An 11,942-nucleotide genomic window follows, 5' to 3' on the forward strand; every position below is an offset into this window, starting at 1 on the left:
TCCATATCTGTAGCATATGCAAAAACTAGTCAATATAGGCCTAATGGAAAAGAGAAAACTGTCAGACTTCTAGAAGATTATATAGGGGGATATTTTCATAATATTACTAAGGCAAAGATCCCTTTGATACAATATCATAAGCATGATCTCTCAAAAACTGATAAATTGGATTCATCACAATTAATAATATATGCTGTTCAAAAGACACTATTAGAAGAATGAAATGACAAGCCAGAGACTGGAAATAATTACTTGTAGGTCACATGTCTGACCAAAGGACTTATATTTGGGCTGTATAGAGAATTCTCAAAACTTAAAAAAAACAGATTACTAAAAAAAGAAATATTTAAACATACACATTATAGAAGAAGATATGTGGCTATTAAATAAGCACCTAATAATGTGTGCAACAGTATTAGTCCTTAAGGAAATGCAAATTGAAACTATGATAAGATATTACAACACACTTAACAGATTGTCTAAGATTGAAAAAGATTGACTGTATGGAGTTCAGGAGGATGTGAAGTAACCAGAACTCTCATGCAATGCTGGTGGAATGTACATGGTACAAGTACTTAGAAAAGAGTTTGAATATTTCATTAAAGGTTATACATACACCTTCCATACTACCCAAAAATTTCACACCTAAATATTTACTGAAAGGAAATGAAGGCATATATTTACATAAATATTTGTATACAAAATTTATAGCATCTGTATTTGCCAAAAAATGGATACAATAAATGTCTGTCAGTAGATGAATTGATAAATAAATTATGGTATGGCCATAATTGAAGTACTGTATTACTGAAGAATAAAAAGGAATAAACTATCAATATATACTAAAGATGGATAAAACCCAAGGTAATTTTATTGATTGAAAGAAATCAGATCCCCCCAAATCCATCCTATATGATAGTATAAAATTTTATAAAATTCAAATATATTGACAGAAAACAGAAAGAAGATCAGCACTTACCTTGGGATGAGGGGATGAGGAAAGACAGAAATTATTTTACAAAGAGTCATGAGAAAGAAGTTAAGAGTGATGCATATTGATTGTGATGATGCCTTCTCAGGAATGTGTGTGTGTGTTAAACATTACGTTGTCCAATAAAACTGTTGAAAAAATATACAATATATTTCACCTCACCATTCTAAATGAAATGCACTTAAATGTAAAAGTGATATGAGTTAATGCCAGATATCCAAATGTACGTATTCACGGACAGGCTGAAAAAATTGGTTTGTTCTTGCTGTTGTTGTCGTCATTGTTTTTGTATTTTTACAAATCATAGAAAATAGCTAGCTGGCTATATAGATGCTATGGTCTGAATTGTGTTGCCCCCAAATTCATTTGATGAAGCGCTAACCCCCAAGGTGACTCTATCAGGAGATGGGAGTCTTTAGGAGGTATTTGAGGTTAAATGAATCCATAAGGATGAGGCTTTAATCCAATAGGACTGTGATCTTATAAAAAGAAAAGAAATATTTCTTTCCCTTTCTTATTTTCTCTCTCTCTCTCTTCAACATATGAAGACATTGTGAGAAGGTGGCCATTGGCAAGCCGGAAAAAGAGCTCTCACCAGAACCCAACCATGCTGACACTCTGATCTCCAATTTGCAGCCTTCAGAACTGTGAGAAAATTACATTTCTGTTGTTTAAGCAACCTAGTCTATGGTATTTTGTTATGACAATCCAAGCTTATTAAACAGAAACATATAAGTGTAGAGACCATGGTCTCTACAAGCCTGCAAATTTTTAAGTTTTATAATGATTGTCAAATTTGAGTTAATACCTAGAACAGAAAAGAATATTTAAAATTTAATTTGAGCACAATTTTATATCAGAGTAGAGATTAATCAATTGTCTTTTATTAATTTAGCATAGATAAGTATATATTACCTGAAATTTATTAAACATTAAATATTTATATAATTTATTAAAATATGGTTTTGAGCATCTGGTGAAGCATGCACGGTTGACTCACTCAGTTATTAAGGATTTCAGATGCCCTTCTTCCTTCTCACTTCCATACAGAAGACAGAAAAGCCATATACTTTCCTAGCCTCTCTTGAACCTATGAGTTTCTTGGCAGCAGTTCTGTCCAATTCAACATGACAGTTTGGGGAAGTTTCTGAAAAGTGTTTGGCTTTATCTGATAAAAAGAAAAGATAAAGTTTGTCTCCAGATCTCCCAGTTCATTTGGCTTTGAATGCAAATACAGTGTTTACTGCCAGTAAGGCTATTTTGCAATAATGAAGGAAATGATATATCATCGCAGATATACAAGTCCTAGTTTTGGGCAACTGAATGAACTTCAGTGCACACTTGCCTCTATGCATCTTGTTATATATAAAAAAATCAAATATTTAAGCCATTGAAAGTTAAGTATTCTGTTTAATGCAGCCAAACATTCTTAATCAATAAGCCCAATGCATATTAAAAATATTGCTTGGCACCAGAATTACAGAAATGGAAAGTGTTGATTTTGATTCTGAACACTTCAGAGTCTCCTGAGGATGATAAGCAAGTAAAGAAATGCTTGGAGAGAATTTCTTCTGTAAGATGAAGGCATGGTGCGAAGGCATCATTCAGAAGACCATTATTCAGTGAGAGAAGGGTAGAGAAGGCTTCCTGGATATGGAAGCTTGGAAGGAAGAGTATGATTTAGCCAGATAAAAAATGGAAGGGCATTCTAGCCCCAAAAAAGAACTGTCCATCTACGTTGTTTAATTCTTCTTTCAAAATGTACCTTTTAAGCCATCCTCTTCTTTCTATTCCTGCCTTATCCACCCTAGTTCAGATCACAGCCTGACCTACTTGATGATCCTGTTTTCCTCCCTTCTGTACTCACCCCCACCCCAAATCCATTTCTTACTAGCAGCTAGAGATATGTCTTTAAGAGAAAAGAGATCATGTTACTCCACTACTTTAAATCTTGCAGTAGACAGTATCTCCCATAAAGTAAAATGTTTGTAAGTTATTCTATGTAATAAATGTCTAAAAAGTATGAAGGCAAGTTAGAAAAATAAAGCAAATTGGGCAACCAAGTAATATCAGACTCTTAGAATTAAACCTGGATTATCTGAAGTGACAAATACATCAACTAAAATACACAAACAAAGCACATCTTTTAATGCTTTTTACACAACTAACATCTTGACTGTAAGACTTATTCATTTTTTTGGGGAAATGTTTCCAATGAAAAAAGAGGGGGTAGAAAAAGAAAGAAAACATTGCTGAACCAGTTGCCCTGAATGGCATTAAGCTCTCGGTGTGTACAGTGTGTGAAAATGAATCTGACATACTTTATTACAAAATCAGTGAAATAGCTTCATGCAGGTTAGCAGGAAAACCTGGCTTGTATGCCGACATTGCTGAAAGCATTTATGTGAAGGAAAAGCCAAGTACTCCCTGGTGTAATACACACCATGATCTATTGTTGGAACAAGAGTCTGAGCTGTAAGCCTTTGGGAACATAGGGAACAAAATCTTTTACCCATGACTTTATGCAGAAGCTTTGTTTTTGCAAAACCTTTTTCACTTTTGCCTCTAGAAAGGTACTGAGATTTTCACACAGTGCAAAATGACTAAAACAGTATATCACAGAGGAATGTGTATAGTATGTAGATGGGTCAAATAGGTTGGTTCAGGACAAGGATGACTCTCACAATACTGTATTGGCTTAACTTGAATTCAAGGGTCTGGGGTCAAGAATCAAGTTACAAAGTCGTGTTCTTTGTTTTCTGATTGATGGAACTGTGACAAATGGGGCTGGGAAGTGGAAAAGGGACAGAACAGTTATGAGAAAATTTTGAGACCTTGAAGTTATTAGCTGGAGACCTTAGTATGGCCAGTCATACATTACCAGAGAAAGTTCCCAGAGTCCTTTAATTTTATGTTACCAAGAATATGCTGTAGTTATAATGTGTATTGCTGTATATTTCTTCATCTCACTTTAAGAGCAATTTTGTGCTAGGTACAGTGCTACGTCCTAGGGTTTTCTTGATGCATAGCACTCAGTCCTTCTTTCCTTAGAAACTTCTTGGTGCAGTTTGTGAAAGGAGACATTTGAACAATGAATAGCAAGCGCTCATCACTCAGTATTTCAGGTTGTGCTGCATTTGGCTGAAGAAAGGATCATTAATTGTTTTCCTTAAGGAAATTAAAGGAGGCTCCGTGGAGGTGGTACATGTAAGACAAACAAATATTGTGATAAAAGTTTGAAATAATTTTATCTTCATGTGCAGCAAATGGGAAGTTAATAAGAGAATGTGAAGAGAAATAATATTGCTATTTGTAGGCTTTTGGTGTACTATGTTTTCTTCATATTAAATAACATTTCATTTATATAGACTTCTATTTGTTGAATTACCTCATCTTCCAAAGCTTACATGCCACATGGTCAGTCCAGATATCTTCTCATTTTTACATTCATTTCTCATTTGCAATTAACGTATGATTTAAACATCATGCATGCATAATCAAATGTCTTTCATTAGTTCAGTAGAAAAAAGCAACTTTAAGAAATTAACATGTAGTCTACTATGTCTCCTTTGTGTTTAGCTTAAATATTTATGTTTAGCATAAATATTTATGTATTTCACAATATAGCACTCTCTGAATTCATATCTACTGTTCCTGCTCTCACACTGCTTACTAGATGACTTGCATTTTGTTATTGGTCTGTTTTTCCTTTCCGCTGCTTAAAACACTTGAACAAATTATTTGCATGTAGTGCTTTTGTATGGATAAATCCAGGAAGAAAAACTAAACCTATACTTTGTAGAAATGAAATCATTACAGTGGACCCCGTATTACTTCTGAGTCTGGTTAGATGTATTCAGTCACGGCACTGCCTGACACCTCTTTCTACTGTCACAGAGTAAGGTCTGTCTGTGACTGATGATGTATAACTCATGAAGAAAGGTGGCGGAATTGATGGGAATGGAAATTCAGAACGGCCAAATTTTGATTCAGGCTCCTAGAATTAGGCAGCCATGCTGATCAGTTCCCAATATTACTGACGAGGTTACAGACATGGCCAAATGTTGTTAAATTCATAAGACATAAATTTAATGACACTACAGTCCTGCAGTCACCAGTGAGCATTTGTTTCCCACAGGACACAGAAAATAAGCAATCTTTCAGACCCAATCTTTCAAGTACGGAGATGGGAGGAAATCAGTTGTGTGGAGCAATTCAAAATGAATAAAGAGACTATATTTTAAAGTGAAATAAAGTGGCTTCAGCCATGGTCACTTGTGTCAAATTCAATCTTTTAACTGCAAATTTGATTGGTATGATGTTTTGGGATAGAGTTGCAGATGGGGTGACGAGGTCTTCAGAGTCATTATAGAACTGAGAGAATTGAGACAAGTTGCTTCATGTAAGACACGGAAATCACAAACCTTATTTTTAGGTTGGTGAGGTTAAAATGAGAAAAAAAAATATGAAATATCTGAAGCATGATAGAGTGCTAAATAAAAGGCAGTTTCCTCTCTTTCACTCAAGATTCCTTAGCAGTAATTGGGAACAAGTTATTCTTAGGAACTCTGGAGCAATTCACTAACTTTTGCCTGTTTAAATAATTATGTAATTATAGAAAGGAAATCCACCATAAGTAATTGGGGGAGAACTATATGATAGAATTTCCATCAGTCAAAGTAATTTTGCACTGATGATAACCAAAATGGAGTCTGTGGTTTATACAGTGAAAGGTAAGAAATCGTCTGTTTTAAAGTCTCTAAATAGGTAAAAAGATGAGAGTGAAAGTTCTGGTCCAGATAGTGATGATTGTTGGTGTAAAAATGTGCATTTCCATAAGTGAGGAAATGGAGATATTCTGTAGGCAGAAAGAAAGCCTCTAGTAGAGTTAATGAAATTAGAGAAATTGTTAAGGACCAAAGGAACTTTCATAAAGGAGTTGCATCAAACATGATAATTGACAGTGAAACACCTTCTCCAAATCATCTAAACACTCAAGAAGATTAACAGGATAAAAAAGTTCCCAGAGTTTCAATGGTAGAGAAGCAGAAGGTTTAGTTCAATGTAATTCAAAAAGCATGTATTAAATATTTATCAAATGGCAAATACTGTACCGAGCATGAAATAGTCATAAGACATTTTTAGTCCCTGTCCTATAGAAGCTCATATTTCAGTAAAGAGGAAAGCAAGTTGGCAAATATTTCTTATGCCATCTTATTTTAAGTTTGTTAAGTGAAACCCCAGACTTTAAGCTCCATGGGGCTAGAGATTTTTGATGTTTTAATTTTGTGTTGATTGTTTTATCTTGACTGATAAATCTGCAATACCTCAATTTATACCTCACTTTATATAATTGGCACATATTAGGTATTAAATAAACTTTATTGAATGACTGAATAATCAAATTAAAAAGGAAACATTCTGTTTAAATGGAAATAATTTTGATTTCCTATGGAAAACCTCTCCAAACTTCACACCATCAACCCTATTAGTAAAGATAGGTGCACAGACATCCCCATCATAGGTATATGAATCTTTGTATGCAGGTACTGCTATGCTGATTTATTAAGAACAATAGAGAATTAAAAAAATAAAGATGAAAATAAGATAAAAATAAATAGGAATAGAAGTTCTAATATTTTTCTTCCCATTGACTTGTAAAATTTGTGTGTGTGTCCCCTGAGGTGCATGAAATCAGTTTGTTTTATTTTGTTTTGTTTTGAAGGAACAAATATGGGAGTAAAAATGTTATCTGACATGTATATGACCCCGTGTAAATTTAGGGCGATCTACACTTTATGTCTATAATCCTAAAAGTGAGAACTAGAGGAAGACATACTGTATAACTGGTAAAACCGAGTAAACAATCTGCTATATTTCATTTGGGCAGAGTCAGTCATGAAAAGAACATATGAAATGACACTTATAATGGTATTGAGTGGATACTTGAGTGAGTTAATTCCTGATCTGTGGGTAAAGAAAAATCCTTTCTGAAGATAATAGAAAAAAGTTTCCTGGCAAAATATATTTAATTGTCTAACCTTTAAATGTACTTAAACATTTCTCTCTTTTACTACAAATTTTTCAGAACCCAATTAAGTAACTACTATGAAGACAATACAGGAAATGAAAAAATGCATTTCAAAATTAGTGGAACTTTATTAGCTAACATAAAATGATTCTTGATTAGGTTTCAACTTTTACTGAAGTTTTCTGTAGGAAAAAAAAAATCTGGTTAACTTGTTTCACAATTCTTTCCAAGGTGATGTGATTGATGGAATGTGGCCAACATAACCCAGGCAAATTGAAACGAGTTACCTGAATGTAGATAAAAGTTGCCGGAAAGTATGTAGTTACTGCACACCAATTAACAGCTCTATGATAAAGGTCAGGAAACCCTGCTCTTTGAAGTCCCCTAAAAGAAACCTACTGCTTATAATGCCACTTGATGGCTTGAAGATCCTCTATGAAAAGCTCTCCTTACTAATTTATTGGCATTGTTTGATCCCACTGGTCTCTGTCATCTGTTCTGGAGATCCTGTTTACCATTCATTATGTGTACTGGTTGTCATAATACATTTAGGAATGGTTTTCATCAAGGTCTAAAAGTGGGCTGGCTGAAGTGATAGTAGAACTTGGAAGTCAATGTTGAATTCTTCCTAAAAGAGGGCACTCAAAATGTCCAGGGACAAGTAACAGGAAGTCAGCCCAGCATATTGCGAGTGTTCCCTGCATGAATCCGATATATCAATTTCCTGGGTCTACCATCACTCTCAGGCCTGGCGGAAATTTATTCCAAGGCATTATGATACTGCTGCACATTAGTAAATTTGGTCTTGGGCATCTGTGGCGATAGAACAGGTGGAATTTCCCATATGGATCAAAAGACCCAAAGATGGCTATCCATAAGATCCTGTTTTACTTCTGACAGTGGTATTGTCTTAAGCCACACATGGTAGCCCTAGCACTGGCAAGATTCCACCACCTTTATCATGAATAATAACCTTAGGAGAATAGTATCATTACAACAATTTCATAAAACTCCCATTACTGAGGTTTATAAGCTTAAATTAAGTCATATGTACAGCTTCGAGCAACCACTGTGGCCAAGGAGATACAGTGTTCCGATTAGCAAGATACTCTTTCTAAAACCGAATGTGTAGAAGTTGTTAAATATACCCAAACCAGATGTGCTATTTGATTCAGGGAGGGCTATTCCCAATTGCAATATCATTGTTATCTGAAGTCAAAATAGATGATGGGTAATTAAAATTATCTCTATAAAGTAAAATCCTAGGACACTTCTCTCTTCAGGGAACTGTCATTTGAATGGCACCCACTTTCATTATAATAACACTCTTCCTGGGGAAGATACCTTGACATAGGCTGCTCTGTGCCAGGGTGAACCTTTTCTTATGGAAGAGTCTTTCTAAATGTTCCCTTACAAAATTTGTCATGTATCTAACAACTATCTTAAAACACACCTGTTTTACAAATGCAGTGACTGTTTCATTTTATAGAGTTAGCATTTTCATCATTTTATAAAGTCCAATGCTTGATATACTTAAGAAACTGAGTTGAGACTCTACCATTAGGCTTAAAATTTATGAACATCTAGTAGAAATTTTTTTTCTACCTGAGTCATTTTTCCTCAAAGGCCATCCTTTTGAGCTGGGAATTAGCAAATCATTCATGTTTTATGGAAGTTTATGCTTCTGAAATTCAGAAATCGCAGCAGTTAAAGATGAAAAGACCTTTAAAATGACCAGTACATCAAGCTTATGCCCTCCTGTGAAAGCAGGAGACAGAGAGTGAAAGAGAGAGACAGAGACTGTTACTGATCTTTATTCTAAGAAAATCTCTATACTACTAAACTTCTAATGTTGTGTTGAAATATAAATTTATTTCCAGTTGCTGATAAAGACAAAGTTTTCAAACACTTTTAACTGAAAAATATTTGCATTCCTACCATGGTATTTTGATTTGATTTGATTTGATTTTGATTTTTAAAAAAATTGGAGTATAGTTGATTCACAACATTGTGTTAGTTTCAGGAGTACAGCAGAGTGATTCAGTTATATAGATGTGTGTGTATGTGTGTATTTTTCAGATTCTTTTCCCTTATAAGTTATTACAAAATATTGATTATAGTTCCCTGTGCTATATAGCAGGTTCTGGTTATTTATCTATTTTATATATAGTAGTGTGTATCTTTTCATCCCAAACTCCTAACTTACCCCCCCTTCCCCTTTGGTAACTGTAAGTTTGTTTTCAGTGTTTGTGAGTCTATTTCTGTTTTGTAAATAAGTTCATTTGTATAGTTTTTTTTAGATTCCACATATAAGTGATATTATATGATATTTGTCTTTGTCTGGCTTACTTCACTTAGTATGATAATCTCTAGGTTCATCCATGTTGCTGCAAATGGCATTATTTCATTCTTTTTTATAGCTGAATAATATTCCATTTATGGTGTTTTGATATGTATCTTTTCTCAACTTAATTTATTTTAAAGGTGCAATCTGAATTACTCAGGAGCCTTTACTTAATAGCAGAAATTGAAAATACCTAATGGGATTTCAAGCAGTTTATTTAGGGAGGTAGTAAAGTTTATGACACATGTTTGGGAAAAAAATACTACTTTTCTATGTGTAGAGCACCTTGATTGTTTTTAGGTTATTGACAAAGTAGTTTAATAAAAGTCATATTATTTCCCACTGGTGCTAAATACATTTAGTAAAACATTATTATAATTCCATTTTATTTTTATTCTTTGTTTTCTCACCACAATGTGATATTGTCTTATCTAACTTTAAAACTGAAGAAAGCAAAATCTAGCAAATGAGGATAGAAATAATGTGAAAATACAGAAATACATAAAAAAGGAGATTATTATAATGTATCCAAATCATTTGAAAGGTTTCTCAAAGTAGCATTGTAAATGGGAACCCTGAACAAAATATCAATATTGTGGTATGTTGTATCTTAAAACATTCTCATCAAAAGTGATACAAATTTTTAAAAATAACTGATTTTTATATTTAATCACCAAGTGTTACTAAACCAGGTTTTTTCATTGCCAGACATGCAGCTAGCCAAACACTGAGATGCTGAGATTTGCAGCAGAGAAAAGATTTATTCACAAGGCAGCCAAGCAAGGAGATGCAAGAACAAGTCTCAAATCTGCCTCCCTGAAGGACAGGGGCTTAGGATATTTATGGAATAAACAAGCAGGGTACTTCTTAGGTGTGGGGAAAGGAGTTTGGGGGTAGGGAAAAGGTGAGATAATCTGTGTTCTATGCAGGCTTATCTGAGTTACATGCTTCTTCGTGGGATGTATGTTTTAAAATGGAGGCGCTTAGCATGATCTGAGGGTGGAGTTTTTGGCCCTCTAACGTCAAAAGGTCATTCATCGGACACCTGCACAGGTCCAGTTTTAGGGTCGGTGGCCCCAACCAGTCTTAGCCAGCTTGAGCTCGAACTAGACACAGCTGACTCCAAGTTTCTAGAAAACACTTCAGGCAAACATCTGTTTAGGCTAGGTGAAGCTTGGAGTGTATGCAATTTGCACCAAATAATAAAGGCGAGCTTGCTCAGTGAAGGTGGGCTGCAAGTGGAGGGGATTTTAGCAAGCTGCAAGACTAGCTCAAGAATTTCTGTCAGTCACCAGTTTCTGTTAACCCTAAGGGACATGGTTTCATAACAGTCAAGAAGGGGTTAAAAAAGTACTTTAATGATTAACTCTAGAAGCTTTTTTGCGATCCTCAGTGTGGTCAGAAATGCCTTTTTCCACTTAGTCCTGACTAACTTATCACATCTGAGATTTTTCTAGGTTAACTGAATAAAGAGAGAAAGCATTCCAATATTTTTTCAAATATGCTGATTTCCTACCCTTGTTTAAAACTTTTTGATGGCTCCTATTTTGTCCAAATGTGCTTTTCAAAGTCATTTTACTCAATTTCCCCCTTTTTTCCTCCAGCCTAGTGTTTCAATCAACTGTGTAGCCATAGGGGGTTACTGAGGTTCTCAGAAATTACCCTACTCTGTTTAATTTGGCACCTTTGCAAAACTGTTCCATTTGACTTAAACAGCTTGGTTCAATTCTGCTCTTAATTTTCACAGACATAATTCCTGTTAACTTTTCGTATTCTTCTTAACATCACCTTGTCTGGGAGCCTTAGCAGATGACACAATATTGTATTACTTTCTGCTTATATACCTTTCCAGAGTGCCCTGTATCATAGCACTTACCATATGCTATTAGCCTGACTATAATCTTGTATTCTTACTTCCGCTATCTAATTGAGGACAGGCCTGTGTCTCATTTATTCCCAGAATCTAAACACTGCTTGACACATAGTATGGGCTCAATATATAGATGCTTTCATACATTTGTTGTGTTTCTAACACATTTGTGGAATAAGAGTGAATTATTTGAAGACAATGGCAATTCTTCCAAAGCATCTCAAATAAATTAAATTTATTTCATCTATAATCATGTACTAAATTTGTTTTCAATTTCCAAATGCAAGTTATTTAAATCTTTAAATTCGTTATGAGCTACATAAAAATATTCATTTTCCCAACAACTAGAGAAATATATAAAACACAGTTTAAAAAATCTGAACCTCCCACTGGCTTTCTAGAATTCTTTCACTCCACATTCTAAATGATTTATTCAAAATAATGATTAGATTTCATCATAGTGTTTATTTGGAATGGATTGCATTATATATCTCAGCAAAAGTGCATATCTCAGCATCATGCAACTTTAAGTCATATTTCACACAGAGTAGGGTGGATTTAAGGGATTATACTTAAGGAAAAGTTTAAAAAAACACAAAACTTTGCAAAACCTATTATCATTTTTCTCCTAAATTTCAAATTTTGGAATGTGACTCAAATACAAAAGTTGACATAAAAAATTATAAAATAATAGTTTCCACTTCTC

Source organism: Balaenoptera borealis (genome assembly GCF_965194805.1).
Source record: "Balaenoptera borealis genome assembly, chromosome: 8".
NCBI lineage: Eukaryota > Metazoa > Chordata > Mammalia > Artiodactyla > Balaenopteridae > Balaenoptera > Balaenoptera borealis.